Source organism: Polypterus senegalus, chromosome 4, assembly GCF_016835505.1.
Source record: "Polypterus senegalus isolate Bchr_013 chromosome 4, ASM1683550v1, whole genome shotgun sequence".
In the NCBI taxonomy this organism is placed as follows: domain Eukaryota; kingdom Metazoa; phylum Chordata; class Cladistia; order Polypteriformes; family Polypteridae; genus Polypterus; species Polypterus senegalus.
The window spans coordinates 172268827-172287555 of NC_053157.1; positions in this window are offsets into that span (position 1 = coordinate 172268827).

The window sequence follows — 18729 nt, forward strand, 5'->3', positions numbered from 1 at the left end:
CTGAAAGAGAAAGAAAAGCATGACATGCTTAGTTTTAACCAGTTACCTGCATATACATGCGTAGTGTAACTCAGATTGAAGGACAGGGTTAAAGTAAAAGACCACAGCTGTGGTGGATGGCCAGAGCCCTTACCCAGAGCCCTGAGTATGGGAGGACCAGGGGAGAGAGTATTTTCAAGATCCTTTCTCTCCTGGACTGACAGAGGGCAGTCCCCTTGGTTTCCAGCAGGGCCACGGGTCATAAGCATGGACGCTCTCTACCCTGCTGGGGCCCATGGCCTCCACCAGGGGGTGTGTGGCCTTTTACAGGGCCCTAGTTGGCAGCACTTCTGCCACACCCAGAAGTGCTACCAGATGAAGCTCGCTGGGCACCTGGAGTCCTCCCAGGTGCCCTATAAATGAAGCCAGTCACTGCCACTCAAGGGCCAGAGTCGGGAGGAAGAGGGCAAAGCCTGAGAAGGACTAGAGGCAGAAGGACTGGCGGCAAAGAAGGGACTGTGCTCTGTGATTTACTTTATGCGGCGGAAGGCAATAAACTGTGTGCTGTGTGGCAAAACCTGTGTGTCCTGCCTGTCTGTGCCACGGATAAGGGGGGCTGTACTCACCCTGGACATCACAGAGCATAATTTACCTGTGAGCTGAATAAGCAGCTGACACAGCGTAAACAGGCTTATGCACAGAGTGAAACTACACTTGAGCAGAGAGTGACATATAGTGTATAGTCCGACATTGTTTATTATGCTGAATCCTAGAAGATGTTAGGGATTGGTTAAAGGAAAAGGGTAGCCATAGAAAACCCCAACCCAAACACCCTCATTTTTTGACTTTTCTTCAGGCTAGTGTAAACTACTGAGCTGCTGAGTGAGTCAGAGGAGCAGTAAAGAAAGGTGTTTGTTAACAATAGATTTTACTTCTCATTATACACATTTTTTGTAAAGGTAATCTGTGGTTATTGGTGTTCATTTTTTGTAGTCTTTTTGCCTGTTTTTTTAACTTTTTGGTTTTGATTATTTTATTCATGTCCTTCATAAACAGTGGGAGTAGAAGGAAAATGAAGATAATTTATTATTTTTGTTTTTCTCATCACTTTTTGATTTGGAAACACTGCAAGTATTGTAAATAGCACCTGTATGTATTTTCTTGTTTTTATTAATGTTCTTGTAGTGAACTGTGCATATAATTGCAAGACATTATTCTGTAAATATTTTTGGCATGTCCTGAAAAAATCACAAAGTTTGTTTTTGAACATTTATGTTTAATGGTGTCTCACTTCTACCATCCCCAGAGTTTGAAACTGTGCAAAGGTGTCATTGCACAATACAGCACAAGTCTGCCTCTCACCCCTGCTATCACTCTGTTTTGTTGGAAATTATAACAAGCCTATATTTTCTGGGAATATTAATAAAATAGCTAAAATAGCTTCCGATAAATCTTCAATTCTCTCTTTGAAATACGTAATATCTTCGGCAGAATCCATTTCATCGGCAGTAGTAAGCATTTTTCTAATTAACTCTTGTGCTATCGATTCACCAATCAGTAACTAGAGGGCGTGTTAGAGCCCACCCTCTCAACTTTGACGAGTGAAAGTGACAGTTTTATTTCAAGCCGTATTTCATGACGGTTTGCAGAAATGTTACGGACAAAATGAAATAAATAAATAAGCAATGAAAAACATATTTCGTGACACATTTATTTATTTATGCTCTCATTTCATGACATATTTATTTATTAAGGCTCTCATTTCATGACACATTTATTTATTTATGCTCACATTTCACAGTACTTTTATTTATTTACGCATTTATTTATTTATTTCATTTTGTCCGAAATATTCCTCCATAGTTTTACAGTGTTATATGTACCACCCCTCCAGAAACCTGTGATGGTATCTTTACCATCAGCCTCCAGGTGACTGAATTGGATTAAGTAGGTTTTAGATCATAGAGTTTATACAATATTGTTGTGCTGAGCTGTGTTTGCCATCAAAAACCCAACAGATTTTTGCTCATGTTATTGCTCTTTTAAGTAGAAGTAATTGTGGCAAAGACTACTCGCCCCATTAGAATGGAGATTAGCCTTTTTATAGTTTTCCATGTAATTGGCACTGAAGCTGATCATTATTAAGCAAACTCCACTGAATCTGCTTTGCCTTAAGTTCAGAGAAATTGCAGAAATGTTTGGAAACTTTTGCCAAACACTTTGTGAAATACATTAAAGTCAATTACTGGACAGGAACTCAATGAGAAGGAGAGAGGGACAGTTGAGCTGGGGTAATTTGCCTTATGGAATGCAAACATATGACATTTATGCACTTGATCCCTTGTATTTAATCCTGTTTTGACCAGATGCCACAGATGTATAACTTAAACATTTATTACCCATTCACCTGTTTCTCAAGTCTATATGGACCCTAGTTTAGGTCTTGAAAAATTCTCAAAGTCATTGAAAAAACTGATCAGTCAGAATTCTTTCATTTAAATAATCAGTCTTTTAAATAAGAACTCCAGCAAAGATATGAAGCACTGCATCACACAAATGGTTGTGGGAATCTGGAGAAAACTCTTAAGTCATGTACTGTACAAAGGAGGAGTCAATAATCAGAAAGTGAAGCACAATCACCTCACATGGATTGCGGCCACTACAGGGAGATAACACTGCTTTCGGTGCTGGGTGAGGTTCTTGTTATGGCCATCCTCAATAGCACCCATTATCATCTGTTCACCTACCAGCGACCAGTGCAGTCTGTTTTTATGTCTATGAAGTCTATAATTGACTGCACCCTGGCACTAAGGGCTCTGATGAAGCGCAAACCCAAATATTGGCAGAGTTTCATTGCAACATTTTTTGATTTTCATAAACTGTTTGAATCATTTGATCAAGCTGCCCAGTGAGACATTCTGAGACTTCGTGGGATGCCCCTGAACTATTACTGTGAGTGCCGAGGCAGAACCTCTGCATTTTTTCCAGTTGATTCTGGGTTTCGTCAGGGATGTGTTCTTACTCCTACTCTGTTTAATGCTTGCATGAACTTGGTTTTGGGGCATCTGTTCTTGACTTTGCTGACGATGCTGTGGTCTTCACAGAGCCAGTGGAAGCTCTGATTGGAACTCTGGAGAGACTGTGTGAGAAGTCTGAGTGTCTGAGCTTGCTAGTGTCCTGGATAAAAACTAAGATCCAGGGCTTTAATGATTTCTGTGGCACAGCCATTAGTTGTGTGTATGTCTGTGGAGAGAATGTCAACCTCGTTGATAAATTTATATACCTTAGCAGCAACATGCATGTCTCTGGTGACTCTTCCTATGAAGTCAGTAGATGGATTGTGAGAGCACGGGGGGTCATGAGGTTGCTGGAAAAGAGTGGGTTGTGCTCCCTATATCTTTGCAAAAGGATGAAGGTTCAAGTCTTCAAGTATGATTGAGAGACTGTGACGATGCAGGTTCGCTCCATGCTCCCATCTTGCCTCTGGGAGCTCTTAAACCCATCACCGTCGGTAATGTCACAGATGAGCTTAGCAGTGAAGCAACAACAAAGCAAGGGGATGGTGTAAAAAGTGTCAAGTGCTTTTATTAAAAACAAACACCAAAAACAAAGTATTCAAAATAAAGTGCAGTGCATCCGGTTTCAATAAATAAATAATCTAACAAAAGCAAGTAAAATTGTGGAGGTTAAAAAACAATAGAAAAAAGTCTTCTTAAAAACAACGAGGTTAAAATATAACAGGAAGCAACCTTTTAAAACAACAAAGCCCAGTGTCATCTTTCCTGCAGCAACTCCCCTACTCCTCCCATCTGGGCTCCTCAACAGGGGAGTCGCACTACCTGCAGCTGGCCTTCACTCTTCCCACAAACTGGTCGGTCCCCTTACTGATCCCTGGCTCCAGTAGACACCACCAAACAATGACTTGGGATTCCCCAACAGCCAAGGCTCTCACGCTAGGGACACATCATCCCAAGTCCTGACTCCTGCTGCCTTCTGTGTCCTTACATAGAGAGTCCTCCACTTTCCGGTCACAACCCGCCCATCAAAGTAAACTCTACGGGAGCGACCACAACTATTACTTCCCAAACACCCAGGCTGCCTGCTCAGATGCCGCGAGCCTACTCTTGCTCGCTTGTTCTCCCGTACCGACTTTCTCTCTCTCTCTCCTCACTGCTTTCTGCTTTTCCTCCACAACCTCTTCTTTCTCTTTTTCCCCTTTCAACCATCTTGGGCTTCTCTTTATAATGGACGTGGAAGCTGTCTGTGGCAATCAACAGCTCCCGGGAACAATTACGGAATGGACCGTCTCTCACCTGTGCACTTAGGTGAGAAACGTCCGCAGCACGAATCCACCCAGGAACCACTTCAGCCACACTACCACGCCCCCTCCCTAAGCCACAAGCACGTTGATTATTTATTTAAAAGTGGCTCTTTCGTCGTGAACTGTGGACCCGCTACACCACAGAGACATGGACACTATCCAGTGAACTGAGATGAAGACTGGACTCCTTTGGTAACGTGTCTCTTTGGAGATTCCTTGGGTACCACTGGTTTGACTTTGTGTCGAATAAGCAGTTGCTCAGAGTACTGAATGAGGCACATTGCATGCATTGTGAGGAAGTATCAGTTACAGCGCTACAGTCATGTGGCACGACTTCCCTAGGGTGATCCAGCTCACATGATCCTCATTGCTGTGGACCCAAGTGGCTGGACCATGCCAAGGAGATGCTCACATAACATCTGGTTGCTGCAGATATATGGTAATTTCCAGAGGGTGGGGCTGGACTGCATGTCTGCCCAGGATGTTACCAATCAGGATCCCAAGCTGTTTTGTCAAACAGTGCTTATTACGACCATCAATTCACTTTGGTATCCTTGTGATGGTACTGTAATCTATGTTGATTTTCAAGGAGACATGACAATGCTTGCATAAATATTGATGTAAAATTTGTTGCAGAGTGTAAAGATCCAGACAATTCCAGTTCATGCATTCAAATGTAGGTTACATTCAAGATGCATATGTCTGAATCAGTTTTAATATCATATACTGTATGAAAGCAGTCTAAATCTGATCTGAAAAGGTTGGATTCCATGTATTTTTAGCTGTTGAAACTTACCTAAAAAGTCTGGATGAGTGTAAAACAAAAGTGAGCTGCAGTGTGTATTTCTGGGATGTGTACATAAAGTTGACTTAATTGTATGATGAGTAATTTTATATGTCTTTTATGACTATGAGTACTTTACCTATTACAAATAGCTTGAACATTTTTAATTAGATATATTACAATCACCTACAATAGTATATTTCTATTATTGTTAGAAGCATATCCAATTACTTGTCAGATATGTGACCCTACAATATAAATACTTAAAATTATTATGCATAGAGTAGAAGTGTTCATGATGATCAGCATCAGTAACATCTAACGGCAACATCTGAGGAAAGGGCTCCTAATCATATGCTTGTCGGTGCAGTTTAATGAGTTAATGCTTATTATTCCACAAAACACAATGTATTTGTCTTTGAAACTGAAGATCAGTTATAATTATGTGCAGATATTAAATGTATCTGTGTTTGAGCGTTACTACATCTGAACTGAAGACAGCAGACATCTTGTGATTTCTGGGCAGTTCAGCAACAGTGCAACTTAACCTCTTGTTATTTTTTAAACCACAGTAGCATTTAGTTTGATATTTTTGTGTTATCAAATAGAAAAATTTATATCAAGACAGAGCAAAAGCCCTGGCAATCATATTAAGGGTGTATAAATCACAAAATATGTTTATAGAGATGCTGAGACAACAGCATTATGTTTGTCTCATAAGAGCATAAGAAACTCAACAACAAAGAAGAAGAGACCATTCAATCCATCAAACTCTTTTGTTTAGCTACTCTATCCCCATATCTTTCCCAAACACTTCTTAAGGTGTCCAAGATTTCTGCTTCAACTACACAGCTTGGTAGTTTGTTTCAGATTCAATAACTCTGTGTAAAGAAGTGGTTTCTGGCTTCAGTCCTAAATGCCCTTCCTTTTTATTTGCAATTGTGTCCTTGAGTACATGATTCACTATTAAATTAAAAAATCCTGTTGGATCCACTTTATCAAATACCTTTGAGAATTTTGAAAACCTGGATTAGATCCCCACATAGTCTGCTTTGCTCAAGACTAAACAGGTTTAATTCTCTGAGTCTGTCAGAGAATGACATGTCTTTTAAGTCCTGGGATGCGTCTGGTTTCTCTCCTCTGCATGGCTTCAAGTACTGTTATGTCTTTCTTGTAGTGGGTTGACTATAACTGCACACCATACTCCAGATGTAGTTTCACTAATGCATTGTATAGTCTGAGCATAATGTTTCTTGATTTAAATTCAATAGTTCTTGCAAAACTGTATAACATAGCATTTTGTTTGCCTTTTTAATTTCTTTTGCATGTTACTTAAGTGATGAAAATGTTATATCATCATAAACTCAAAAATCCTTTTCACAGGTGGTTTCCTGTAGGACAGTGTCTTACATTTTGTATTTACAATTGACATTCCTTTTCCTATGAGTAGCACTTTTTTAATGAAAGTGTATTTTCCAAGTATTCACCCAGTTTGGAAGCTTGTCCAATTCTTTCTTTCCATTTTAAAAAAATGTAACTTATACAACAAGGTAGAATCTATATACTTTGAAAAGAGAATTTCCAGACAGATATTGGTACAGTTATTCTTTTTAAAAACATGAGGTTTCATGAGTCCATCTTGAAAACATAATCCTTTAGAAATATTCTGGAGGTCTGTTCTTGGTTTCATCCTATTGGCCTGTGCCCAGTATACCTCAAATAGAAGGTGATAGAAAACATTCTCATTAGATGCTTTGTATACTAGAACTTTTTTTTCCATTTTTATGACCTTGAAATATCGCTCTTTTGCTCTTTACCCAAAGCTTCGAGGATGGAGACATAGATTGACTGCTTTGACTGACAGCTCTGTGTGAGGATTCAATTAAGTTTATTTTCAAATACCGTTCTGCATATACAGTAGCATTGTAACAAGCTCACAGGTAAAATGAAATGTAAAACTTTACAAAGTACTAATTACATAATGATTAAACAAAAACATACAGACTTGTTTAAGCATACAGTAAAACAAAGCAGTCCAAAACTCATTAACATACATGGAACTTGACAATATCTGTCCATTAACATTATTGTTGAAGTATAGCCAGTTAACAATGGAGAAAAGGAAAACAAAAATTCATGTTAGTTCATCCCTGGAGAAAATAAATTTCTGGGTTTTCCAGGGCCATTTATAACAGATAAAGTCTAAAGATAGAGTCAGACACAGTCAGAGTCTTGGAGACCTTGGCCAACTGGGCATCCATCCCATCCTGTGCGGGAACATCTCATCTGATAATAGAACTTATTCCTTTCATTCCAGGGTTCCCAGTATCTTAGATATCTTTTCATTGACATAAAAGCTTGGAAGTTAAGCATTGGTACTATTTGTAACAAAAGGGTATTAAGAAGATAAACAGAATAGAGGAGGTTTACTAACAGTTCATATTTATTATGTTACTTATATTTTATACACATGATTTACAAGCAGAGATGCAATATGCACAGTAAATCAACCACTGTAATCAGGTATAAAGAAATGAGTCTTTCATCTAGATTTAATAGCTGAGACTGAAAGGACATGTCTTACTTAAGCGGTCAAATCATACAAAAGCTTTTGGGTTCCTGTGACTAAACGCTTGACCTCAAACTATTACTTTGTTAATCCTTGGAATCATTAGCAGATCAGGAACTTGAAGTCTTAATTAACACACTGGCTTGTAAGTAATGAGAAATTCAGATAAGTAAGCAGGGTCTTGGCCATATAAGGCTTTATATGTAAGGTGGAGAATAGACTGAGCTTGAAGTCAGTGTAACGATTTAAGAATTGGAGTTATGTGGTCATACATTCAAGTTATAGTAATAACTAGCAAAATACCCGCGCTTCGCAGCGGAGAAGTAGTGTGTTGAAGAAGTAAAGAAAAAAAAAAGGAAACATTTTGAAAATAACGTAACATGACTGTCAATGTAATTGTTTTGTCACTGTTATGAGTGTTGCTGTCATATATATGACGCACGCGCGAGTGGGTATACCGCAGAAGGATCTTAACACACCTGGGAAGACATTCGCCGGCAGGGAATGGCGGGGTACTAACTTTCTCCCTATGCTTCCTTACAGGAAAAAAGACGCTCCGCCACCATAAGCCGGGTTTGCCCGCACTACGGCTACTTCCGCCCTTCCTCCACCATCTTTCCTGACGTCATCGATCCCATCTTCCCTCACGATTCCTTCCCAGCATTCCTCCACTTCCGGCTCCTCCTCCATAAAATGGCCGCCGACGCCATGATCCGGCGTCGTGCATATAAACAGTTTTGTTTATAGTTTTGACCAGTTTTTTTTAAATATATGGTGGATTGTCGACAATATACAGGGCCGGAAAACCCCAAACCTTTTTGCTGTCTCCTGCTATCTCTTTTACATTGGCGTAGTCAGCAGGATAGAAGATCCCCAGAGATGACCGAGGGACGGGACCTTAATACCATGCTGCAGGGAATGAATGGCCAACTCCAAGCCCTGCAGCAAGCGCAAGCCGCTACCACCAGGGAGTAAGAGGCTACGAAGGCCCGGCTGGCAGAAGCCCAAAGAGCGTGACCAGACCCGCACAGACCGACGCCTCCCCCTTTGGTGCTTATGACAGAGGCTGACGACGTGTAGTCGTACCTGGGCATTTTTGAACGAACGGCCACCCGGAACGAGTGGCAGCGGTCCGAGTGGACGTCCATTCTGGCGCCTTACTTGAAGGGACCCGCGCAGTGGGCCTATTATGACCTTCCCGAGGAGGAGGCCGCGAACTACGACCTCCTCAAACCGGAGATCCTGGCCCACTACGGCATCACGCCGGCCAGCAGGTGGCAGAGTGGAGGAACTGGCAGTTCGACCCAGAAAAACCTGCCCGTGCCCAGGCCTTCGAATTCTGGGGCAAGATGGGCCGCTGGCTACGGCCAGAGGGACCCCAGGCCCAGAGAGTTGTAGAGCAGGTGGCCTGTGAGGGCCTCGTGAACGCCATGCCTTGTTCCCTCGCCCAACAGGTCCGGCGGCATCCTTACAAGGACATGCCGGGTCTCCTGGAAGTCCTCGAGCGTCAGTTCGTGGTTCTCCGAGTCGGAGGGTCAGAAAGGTCAGCTTGTGGGAACCGACAGGGGCGGGCGGCCACCCCCGAGCCCCCTCGACGCGCTGCGGAAGCGCCGTCAAGGCCTAAAGAAAAACTGGCCTCTCCGCGCTGTTACAAGTGCAGCGAAACCGGGCATCTACTGCCAGCCTTCCCCCTGAACATCGCGGCGGAGCCGATAAACTGCACCTGGGCATCTACGGAGAGGTACTGTACCCCGTCGCATCCCTTGGCGAGTCCGAACACGGGAGTGGTATTGTTGAATGGGCACGCGGTGGTGGCTTTGTTTGATTCTGGCAGCAACATAACCATTGTTGCTCGCCGTTATGTGTTACCGCGACAGTGGCTTAAACAACACCCACAAGTCACTTGTGTGCACGGAGGGACCAAGTCATATCGTTCCACACAGTGTTATATCACCTGGAAGGGGGAGTTAACCAAATTGATGGTCGCTGTGTTGCCCGAACCCCCCTATCTGGTGATTTTGGGACATGACTGGTCAAAAAAAAAACTGCGGTAAGACACTCGCCGCTCCCAGGGCCTCGTTGGATCTGGTTATGAGGGGGCAAGGCGCCCCTCCCGCGGTCTCCACGCCGTGCTCTGGGGCAGGCCCTAGTGGCGCTGGCACCTCGGGGGACATTTCCTCGGTGACGGATCCTGACCCGGAAGACTCCGCCGGGGAAGGGACAAGCCAGGGAACTCTTCCGGTGTCCAGGTCACAAGACCCTCTCGGTAGCTTGGATCACCAATTTCGATCCACGCTGGCCTCATTTAAGAGGGAGCAGTGGAACGATGATTCCATGCGGTTTGCCCGGAATGCGGTGGTTCTGCCAAACAGCTCACAAGCCGATGGTTCCACACCACGCAAGCCCTTTTTTGTACTCGAGAACGATCTGCTGTATCGGGTGGCAACCCACGAGGGTGAGGTGCAGAAGTTGCTGCTAGTTTCGCGTACCTTCCAGCGGGAGATATGCAAACTAGCTCACACTCATCTCCTTGGCGCCCACCTCGGGGACAAAAAGACCTTGGAGAGGATTAAGCTCCGGTTTTACTGGCCTGGGATTAACGAGGAGGTCCGGCGCTTCTGCCAATCCTGTCCGGAGTGTCAGACCCGCCAGATTCCCAGGAGGGACCACGCTCCTCTCGTCCCTATACCTATGATCGATGTTCCCTTCGAGAGAATAGGGGTCGACTTAGTAGAACCCCTCGAGCCCTCGAACCGTGGCCATAAATACATATTGGTTATGGTGGATTACGCCACCCGATACCCAGAGGCGGTTCCCCTGCGCTCCGCTAACACCAAAAATATCGCATGGGAATTAGTCAGTTTATTTTCCAGAGTGGGTATACCCAAAGAAGTCCTCACGGACCAGGGTACACCCTTTACCTCGGATACGTTCAGGGAGGTGGCCAAATTACTGAAAATAAAGCACCTGAAAGCATCTGTCTATCACCCGCAGACAGACGGGTTGGTGGAGCGATTTAACCAGACGCTTAAGCAGATGCTCCGCAAGGCAGTCGACGCGGACGGCAGGAACTGGGATCAGCTTCTCCCGCTCGTGCTTTTTGCCTACCGGGAGGTACCTCAGGCCTCTACGGGTTTCTACCCCTTTGAATTGTTGTATGGGCGAAAACCCGAGGCATTTTGGACATACTAAAAGAGGGCTGGGAGGCTGAGGCCCTTCCCTCCTCTAACATAGAGTATGTGGCGCAACTGTGTGACAGGCTCACAAAAATCAGACCCCTCCTGAAAGACCACGTGACTCGTGCGCAGGCAGCGCAGGCCCAGTGTTACAACCGCAACTCCGTCCTCCAGGAGTTCCGCCCGGGGGATCAAGTTATGGTGCTCGTTCCTACCTCTCACTCCAAGTTACTCGCTCACTGGCAAGGACCATACGAGGTTAAGGAAAGAAAGGGGCTTGTCGACTATTTGGTGAAACAGCCCAATCATCGACCAAGCGAAAGGATCTACCATGTGAACTTGTTGAAACCTTGGAAAGACAGGGAGGAGCCTCCCGACTCCCGTAGGTCCCTCTCCCTTTTCTCATGCACGACTGCCCTTAACCTCGGTGAAGAGCTAACACCCAAACAACGGCAGGAGTTAACCCAGGTAATCCGAGCCATCCCCAAAGTAGTGAGCGAGTCGCCTGGCCGGACCTCGCTGATTGCACATGACATAGTCACGGATCCCAGGGTAATCGTCCGGGAGAGACCCTATAGACTCCCGGAGGCAAAACGCGCCGAAGTGGAATTAGAGATGCAACGAATGTTGGATATGGACATCATTGAGGAGAGCCATAGCCCCTGGTCCAGCCCTATCGTCCTCGTTTCCAAGCCAGACAGCTCCTGGAGATTTTGTAACGACTTTAGACGTCTGAATCAAGTCTCCAAATTCGATGCCTACCCGCTGCCCCATATTGACGACCTCCTTGAGCGGCTGGGTACGGCTCAATACTTGACTACTCTTGACATGACGAAAGGGTATTGGCAAATTCCCTTAACGGCATCCGCAAAAGAAAAAACGGCCTTTAGCACCCCTAGCGGGCACTAGCAGTACAAGGTCCTCAAATTTGGGCTGCACGGGGCCCCAGCGACCTTTCAACGTCTGGTGGATAGAGTGCCGAAGCCCCACCAGTCCTATAGTGCCGCCTACCTGGAAGACATCGTCATCTATTCCAGCACCTGGGAGGAGCATCTATTGCAGGTCTCTGCTGTCCTCACAACACTAGCTAAAGCCGGCCTCCGCATAAACCCTTGAAAATGTTTTTTTGGCTTAAAGGAGGCCAAGTATTTAGGCTACCTCGTGGGGCAGGGACAAGTGAGACCACAGTGTACAAAAATCAAAGACATCTTGGAATGGCACCGTCCAAATACCAAGAGGCAGGTGCAGGCTTTCTTGGGGTTAGCGGGGTACTACCGCCGGTTCGTGCCCCGTTTCTCTGAAAGAGCAGCACCCTTGACTAATTTGACAAAGAAGGGCGCTCCCATATACGTGGTGTGGAACGATAAGGTGGAACACGCATTCAGTGACTTGAAGAAGGCCCTAACGTTGGCACCTGTATTGAGGACGCCCGATTTTGGGCTCCCTTTTATTCTCCAGACCGACGCTTCGGACACAGGCCTGGGCGCTGTGTTGAGCTAAAGCGTCGACGGTGTCGAGCACCCCATAATGTACCTGAGCCGGAAACTGATGGACCGGGAGACCCGGTATGCGGCGGTGGAGAGGGAGGCCTTGGCCATTAAGTGGGCGGTGACCCATCTCCGTTATTACCTGCTGGGTTGCGAATTCACTCTGGTGACTGATCAAGCAGCACTTCAGTGGATGTCCCTACATAAAGAGTCAAATCAGCGGGTCACCAGGTGGTTTCTGGATTTACAACCCTATAAGTTCACCGTCACTTATCGTCGGAGCACCCTTCAGACCAACGCCGATGCTCTCTCTCGTATCCACGACCTCTCGGTTAGGTCCGCCTGACCTGACGGTCTTGAGCTAAGGGGGGAATCGTGTCACGCACGCGCGAGTGGGAGACCGAGGAAGGATCTTGACACACCTTGGAAGACATTCGCCGGCAGGGAATGGCGGGGTACTAACTTTCTCCCTATGCTTCCTTACAGAAAAAAAAGACGCATAAGCCGGGTTTGCCCACACTACGGCTACTTCTGCCCTTCCTCCGCCATCTTTCTTGACGTCATCGATCCCATCTTCCCTCACGGTTCCTTCTCAGCATTCCTCCACTTCCGGCTGTTCCTCCATAAAATGGCTGCCGACGCCATGATTCGGCATCGTGCATATGAACAGTTTTGTTTATAGTTTTGACCAGTTTTTTTTTAATATATTGTGGATTGTCGACAATATATGGGGCCAGAAAACCCCAAACCTTTTTGCTGTCCCCTGCTATCTCTTTTAAAAAAAATATATATATATATATATATATATATATATATATATATATATATATATATATATATATATATATATGTATTATAGCAAAATACCAGCCGCTTGGTAAGTACTGCCTTAAAATTTTTATTAAGAAGAAAATTAAACCTTTTTAAACTGAGGGAAAATATACCAATAATTATTTGTTAAGGATCTTTTTGTATACAACATTGTGAGTTCGGCCCTCCGGTTGTAATATGACCAAGCTATGCGCTGAGCTAACTCTTGAGCATGCAACATACAGTTGGCCATGTGAACAGTAATCTTGTTTCAAATCTCACAGCTTGGATTGCTGCTGTCATAATCGGTTTGAATTTCAAGGTTTGTTTCAATTACGACAGTATTTGTAGGACTTGTGTTGAAGAGACATTCGGCATCTGTCAAGTTGTTGTAAGCATACAACCGGTTTTATCGATAACTTCACTTCCAGCTTTTGAGAGTTTAAACATTCATAAACATCAAAGTGTCCACTACTGAAATCGTCACCTGTTAATCTAAGATGTTTAAGAGGCATTGGCGGTTTCGAAAGGTGTAAAATATTTGGCCATTTTGGTACACTTGAAAGCGACAAACGAACAATTCAGCGGCAGCCAACAACTCACATGCAATACCAAATTTCTTGAAGATGGGCCCATAAGTAACAAAGACCGTTGAAAAGTTCAATATGGCGGCAGACAGTGGCATCATACCACCGAAATAAGTACCAAATTTCAGCCTTCTACCTACACGGGAAGTTGTAGAATTAGTGACGTTGGGAAGTTCAATATGGCGGCTGACAGTGGCGTCATACCACCGAAATAAGTACGTACATTGGTTTCGGTTAGTGCAGGGAAGCCGCCTACCAAATTTCGTGAAGATGGGGCCATGAATAAGAAAGTTCAACATGGCGGACGTTGTTGACCGTTACAAGTAGAATTTCGAAATGAAACTGCTTAACTTTTGTAAGTAAGCTGTAAGGAATGAGCCTGCCAAATTTCAGCCTTCTACCTACACAGTAAGTTGGAGAATTAGTGATGTTGGAAAGTTCAATTTGGCGGCTGACAGTGGCGTAATACCACCGAAATAAGTACAGTACGTACATTGGTTTCGGTTAGCGCAGGGAAGCCGCCTACCAAATTTCGTGAAGATGGGGCCATGAATAAGAAAGTTCAACATGGCAGACGTTGTTGACCGTTATGACCGTTACGCGTAGAATTTCGAAATGAAACCTGCTTAATTTTTGTAAGTAAGCTGTAAGGAATGAGCCTGCCAAATTTCAGCCTTCTACCTACATGGGAAGTTGGAGAATTAGTGACGTCGGAAAGTTCAATATGGCAGCCGACAGTGGCATCACACCACCGAAATAAGCACGTACTTCGGTTTCGGTTAGCGCAGGGAAGCCGCCTACCAAATTTCGTGAAGATGGAGCCATAAATAAGAAAGTTCAACATGGCGGATGTTGTCGACCGTTATGACCGTTACGTGTAGAATTTCGAAATGAAACCTGCTTAACTTTTGTAAGTAAGCTGTAAGGAATAAGCCTGCCAAATTTCAGCCTTCTACCTAAACGGGAAGTTGGAGAATTAGTGATGAGTGAGTGAGTCAGTCAGTCAGTAAGTGGGGGCTTTGCCTTTTATTAGTATAGATTCTTGCAGCAGCATTTTGAATTAACTGAAAGCTGCACAAATAATTGTTTGAATGGCCTGAGAATAATGCATTGCAGCACCTATACTTGAAATATAAGTATTAATTTCTAAGTACCTTCCATATTTAGTAATAGCCTTAGTTCTCCAATGGTTTAAGCTGGTAAAACAGGTTTTAGATAGTTTTGTATTGTGTGTTTTAAAAGACATAATGTTGTTAAAGATAATGCCTAAGTTGCATGTTGATTCAGTAAAACTAATGTTTAGACTAACTGATTTAAAACATGACAAAATATACTATCATTGTGGTCTGCATTGTTCCCCTTAATAAATTACACTTCTCTGTTTTCCTATATTCCCAAAGAAGTAATTCTCCTCCATCCTCTTTAACACACTGATACGATTAAAAATGAAATGTGATATTTTCTAATGATATTTCCCTAAGAGACATATAATAGCAAAGGTTCCCAAGTACTGAGTCCTGCAGGATACCATATTTAACTTCATATTATAATGACAGAATATTTACAGCACCTTTGTATATATTTAGAAAATAATTTGATAAATACCCTTCCCTCCTCCTTCAAAACACTTGGTTGCAAAGGAGGAATGCAAGTTCATCTAGATGTTCACCTTGTGAAAGGGTTGGGCAAATGCAACATATATAATCTGAAACAGTTAAGTGGCTTTCGGTAAGGCACAATACCAACACAAACATCAAAGACAGTCTTAAATATCATTTTATTAAAAAAAAGAAACATAGACCATGATAAAATGGTAATTGTAGAGTAGAGACAGCACCTACAGTATGTGTTGCTTACTCTATGGGAAAGAGGGTTACCTGTTGTAAATGATGTTAAAATAAGGAAAATAATCACCATCAGTCCTAAATTAGTTGTGTACATAGTGACCCCACATTAATTGTGACCTAAACCATCATTGCAGTACAATGCTTTACATTTTAATGTCAAATTAATACAACATGCCCAGGAGGCCATATCAAACTGATTGTTACATATTACAAAAATCTGAGACTCATTAAGGAAGGGAAGTATTTACATTAGCACACCACTACACAGTATACTGTAAGTGAGCCACATGCTTCCAGAGTACCAATTATACCAAAATTATAGTGTACAATATGAATTAACATCACTGAGAAACACAGGGGTGCAGAATTGAAATGTCTCTAATCTGCATATGAATAAGCAAAGTGACAAGAAAGAACAAGGACATGAAGCTTGTTATGAAAAACAGAATTAACATTGGATAAGACAAGGACATTTATTTTGTGCTCAAGAGCATTTTTAGATTTCAAAACCCAGACTGCAACTAATTTGGAGCCTTAAATAAAGTTTCAGAACAAAACATAAACTTCATTGCTATTTTATTCAAAGTTTTTTTCTTTATATCACATTGAAGTAAAAAAAGGTATATGCATATTTTAGAATATTTTTATTGAGACTAAAAACTAGAGGCTTTATATGTGCACCATTATTTTAAAATTATTTAGAATGGAAAACAAATATTTTAACATATTGCACATTTTTTCTAAAGTGTTTGCAACTTTGCATTTGCAACAGTTGAGGTTAGCTTACTGTACTTGAAAAGAAAACAGTCAGTAAGGTCTATCAATCAAGCAGCTACAAGCAACTATGAAGACCAAAAGACTGAGTGATGTCAAAGTATTCAGGGAAAAAAAGATTTTTTTTCAAATGCAATGAAGCATATTTTTAGAAAGAAGGTATTTCATACTTGTCATAATCTTTTTATTTCATACTAATCACTGTGCTGAATAAAATGATTCATGAGAAATTAAATTCACAGCAAAAGTCAGCGTTTTGCTATACAAAAAGATTTTGAGAAATAAATGCCGTTTTGCTTAATTGACACAAGTAATGTTTTGTACTTGTGTGTTAGACCTCTAGGCCAGGCTTCAGAGAAGGGTCATATAAAATATTAAATTGAAACAAACTGGCCCCTGTAAAAATGATATATAATATACCGCAAAATAAGCAGACATACTGTATGATGCAATATAATATATAATATAGGTAGCTCAAATTTATATTCTAATGGCTATTTCTAAAATATAATAAAACTTACATTCCTCATAACATACTATCCCAAACACATTTATAAATGCATTATGTATAAGATGGACAGTATACTGTTTGCTTAGTTATATGTTTCTGAGAGATTATTTATGGCTTGTTTTTACCTGGAAAAATAACACACTGGTTTCCCAAATAATCAACCGTATTGGTGTCCTAAACAAATTTTCGATTAGTGGAAAGTTAATATACAAAAAAGACGTATTAAATATATTGAATTATCTACATAGTATAGTATAACAAAAGATATATAAATAAATATATGCACACACATACAGTATATATATGTAGCCGCCGTTGCATAAGGCGAAGTCAGGCACGGGTAAGACGCGTGTCAAAGAAATCTCTCAGTCCAAAAGTTCGTTTTAAAAATATTTAGTGAAAATTAAAGGCAAATAATCCATACACGAATAAATAGCCTTTCTTAAGAAGCTTTGGTTATTTCTGTACTTAAACATTCTTTCTTTCTGTACTTAAAAGTTCTTAATTTCTTCTTCTGTATGCCTTAAACATACGGTTCAAAACTTAAATCTTTTATTTTACGAGTTACTTCACACTCAAAAGGCCCGTAGGCCATTGGCACATACACATGCGCCCAGGCACGGTCACGTGCATAAGCACGAATGCAAGCACAAACAAGAACACGGTTAAAAAAACGTATGCCTCTGTACCTTACACAAGGTGAGGCTAGACACTAACTGGAAAACATTGTTAACTCATAACTGTTAAGAAATTACAGGAAAATACCAACTCAATTCTATTCACAGGGGTTATAGGAACCTCCCATATTTATGCATTATCATCTAATAAATATTCATACATTTTATAGAACTAGGAAAATGGCTCTTACATTACTGTTTACTTTTTAATTAAAAAATATACTGCCAAATCCAAGATGCAAACTTCTCACATAAAAATCTGAATCTAGATTTAAGTCATATAAAATGAATTAACAAAAAAGATTCATAGCATAATACAATTTAAATTAAGGAAATACAAAGTTTGTATGTGAAGTAATGGCTAAGGTGCTATATAAATAAAATGCATTATTATTATTAGTCACTATATTTCTTACCATTTAATGCTATAAGTGAAATACAATTTGCTGTTTTGTACTTCATTTTTGCAATTTACCCACTAAGACAGACATCTTTTGCTTGGTAACAAGTTGCATCTTGCATGCTCATCTAAACCAGCCCTAAAACTAATTTAGCAAGCATTTAAGAAAATTGATTTCATCTTAAAAGTTGCAAAGGCTTGGGTGTTTTGGTTTACTTAAGTTTCTGTTATGTTTTTAGTGTTTATTAATTTCTGCTTGTAGTATGATGATGCATGAAATACCTCAGTATTTAGCTAGAACAGAGGAGATTATCTGATCAATTATCAGGTACGAAAAACTAATCCAAGCTGAGTGATAAACAAAAAAATCCAGTTGGAGTCAAAAAACTGACACATTACTAAGCAATAAACCAGCAGAGCAAAATCAGCCATCCTGCTGACAGTAAAAGCCTGAATATGAGTGTCTCACAGCTAACCAGGTGAACTTTCCAACAATAGTGACATTTATGAGGTTACTGAAAACACAAACTGATAATGATGAGCTCAACCTGTTCTTTGCCTGTCAAGGGCATGTTTATATGTTGTGTGTACTGAAGTATATACACCTTATGTTTTCCTGCCAATAGTAAACCGCCAAAAATGTGTAGGTAATTTTGAGCTGGAGGAACAAGTTAGGAACCTGATATCAATTAGGCAGTGTGAAAATTGGATTGACTCATTTGGTTTAGACAATTTGTCCATTTCTGATTCTGCTTCAGTCTCTCCAGGCCTTACACTGGTCAGTGCACAGCCAAAATCTGCAAAAGC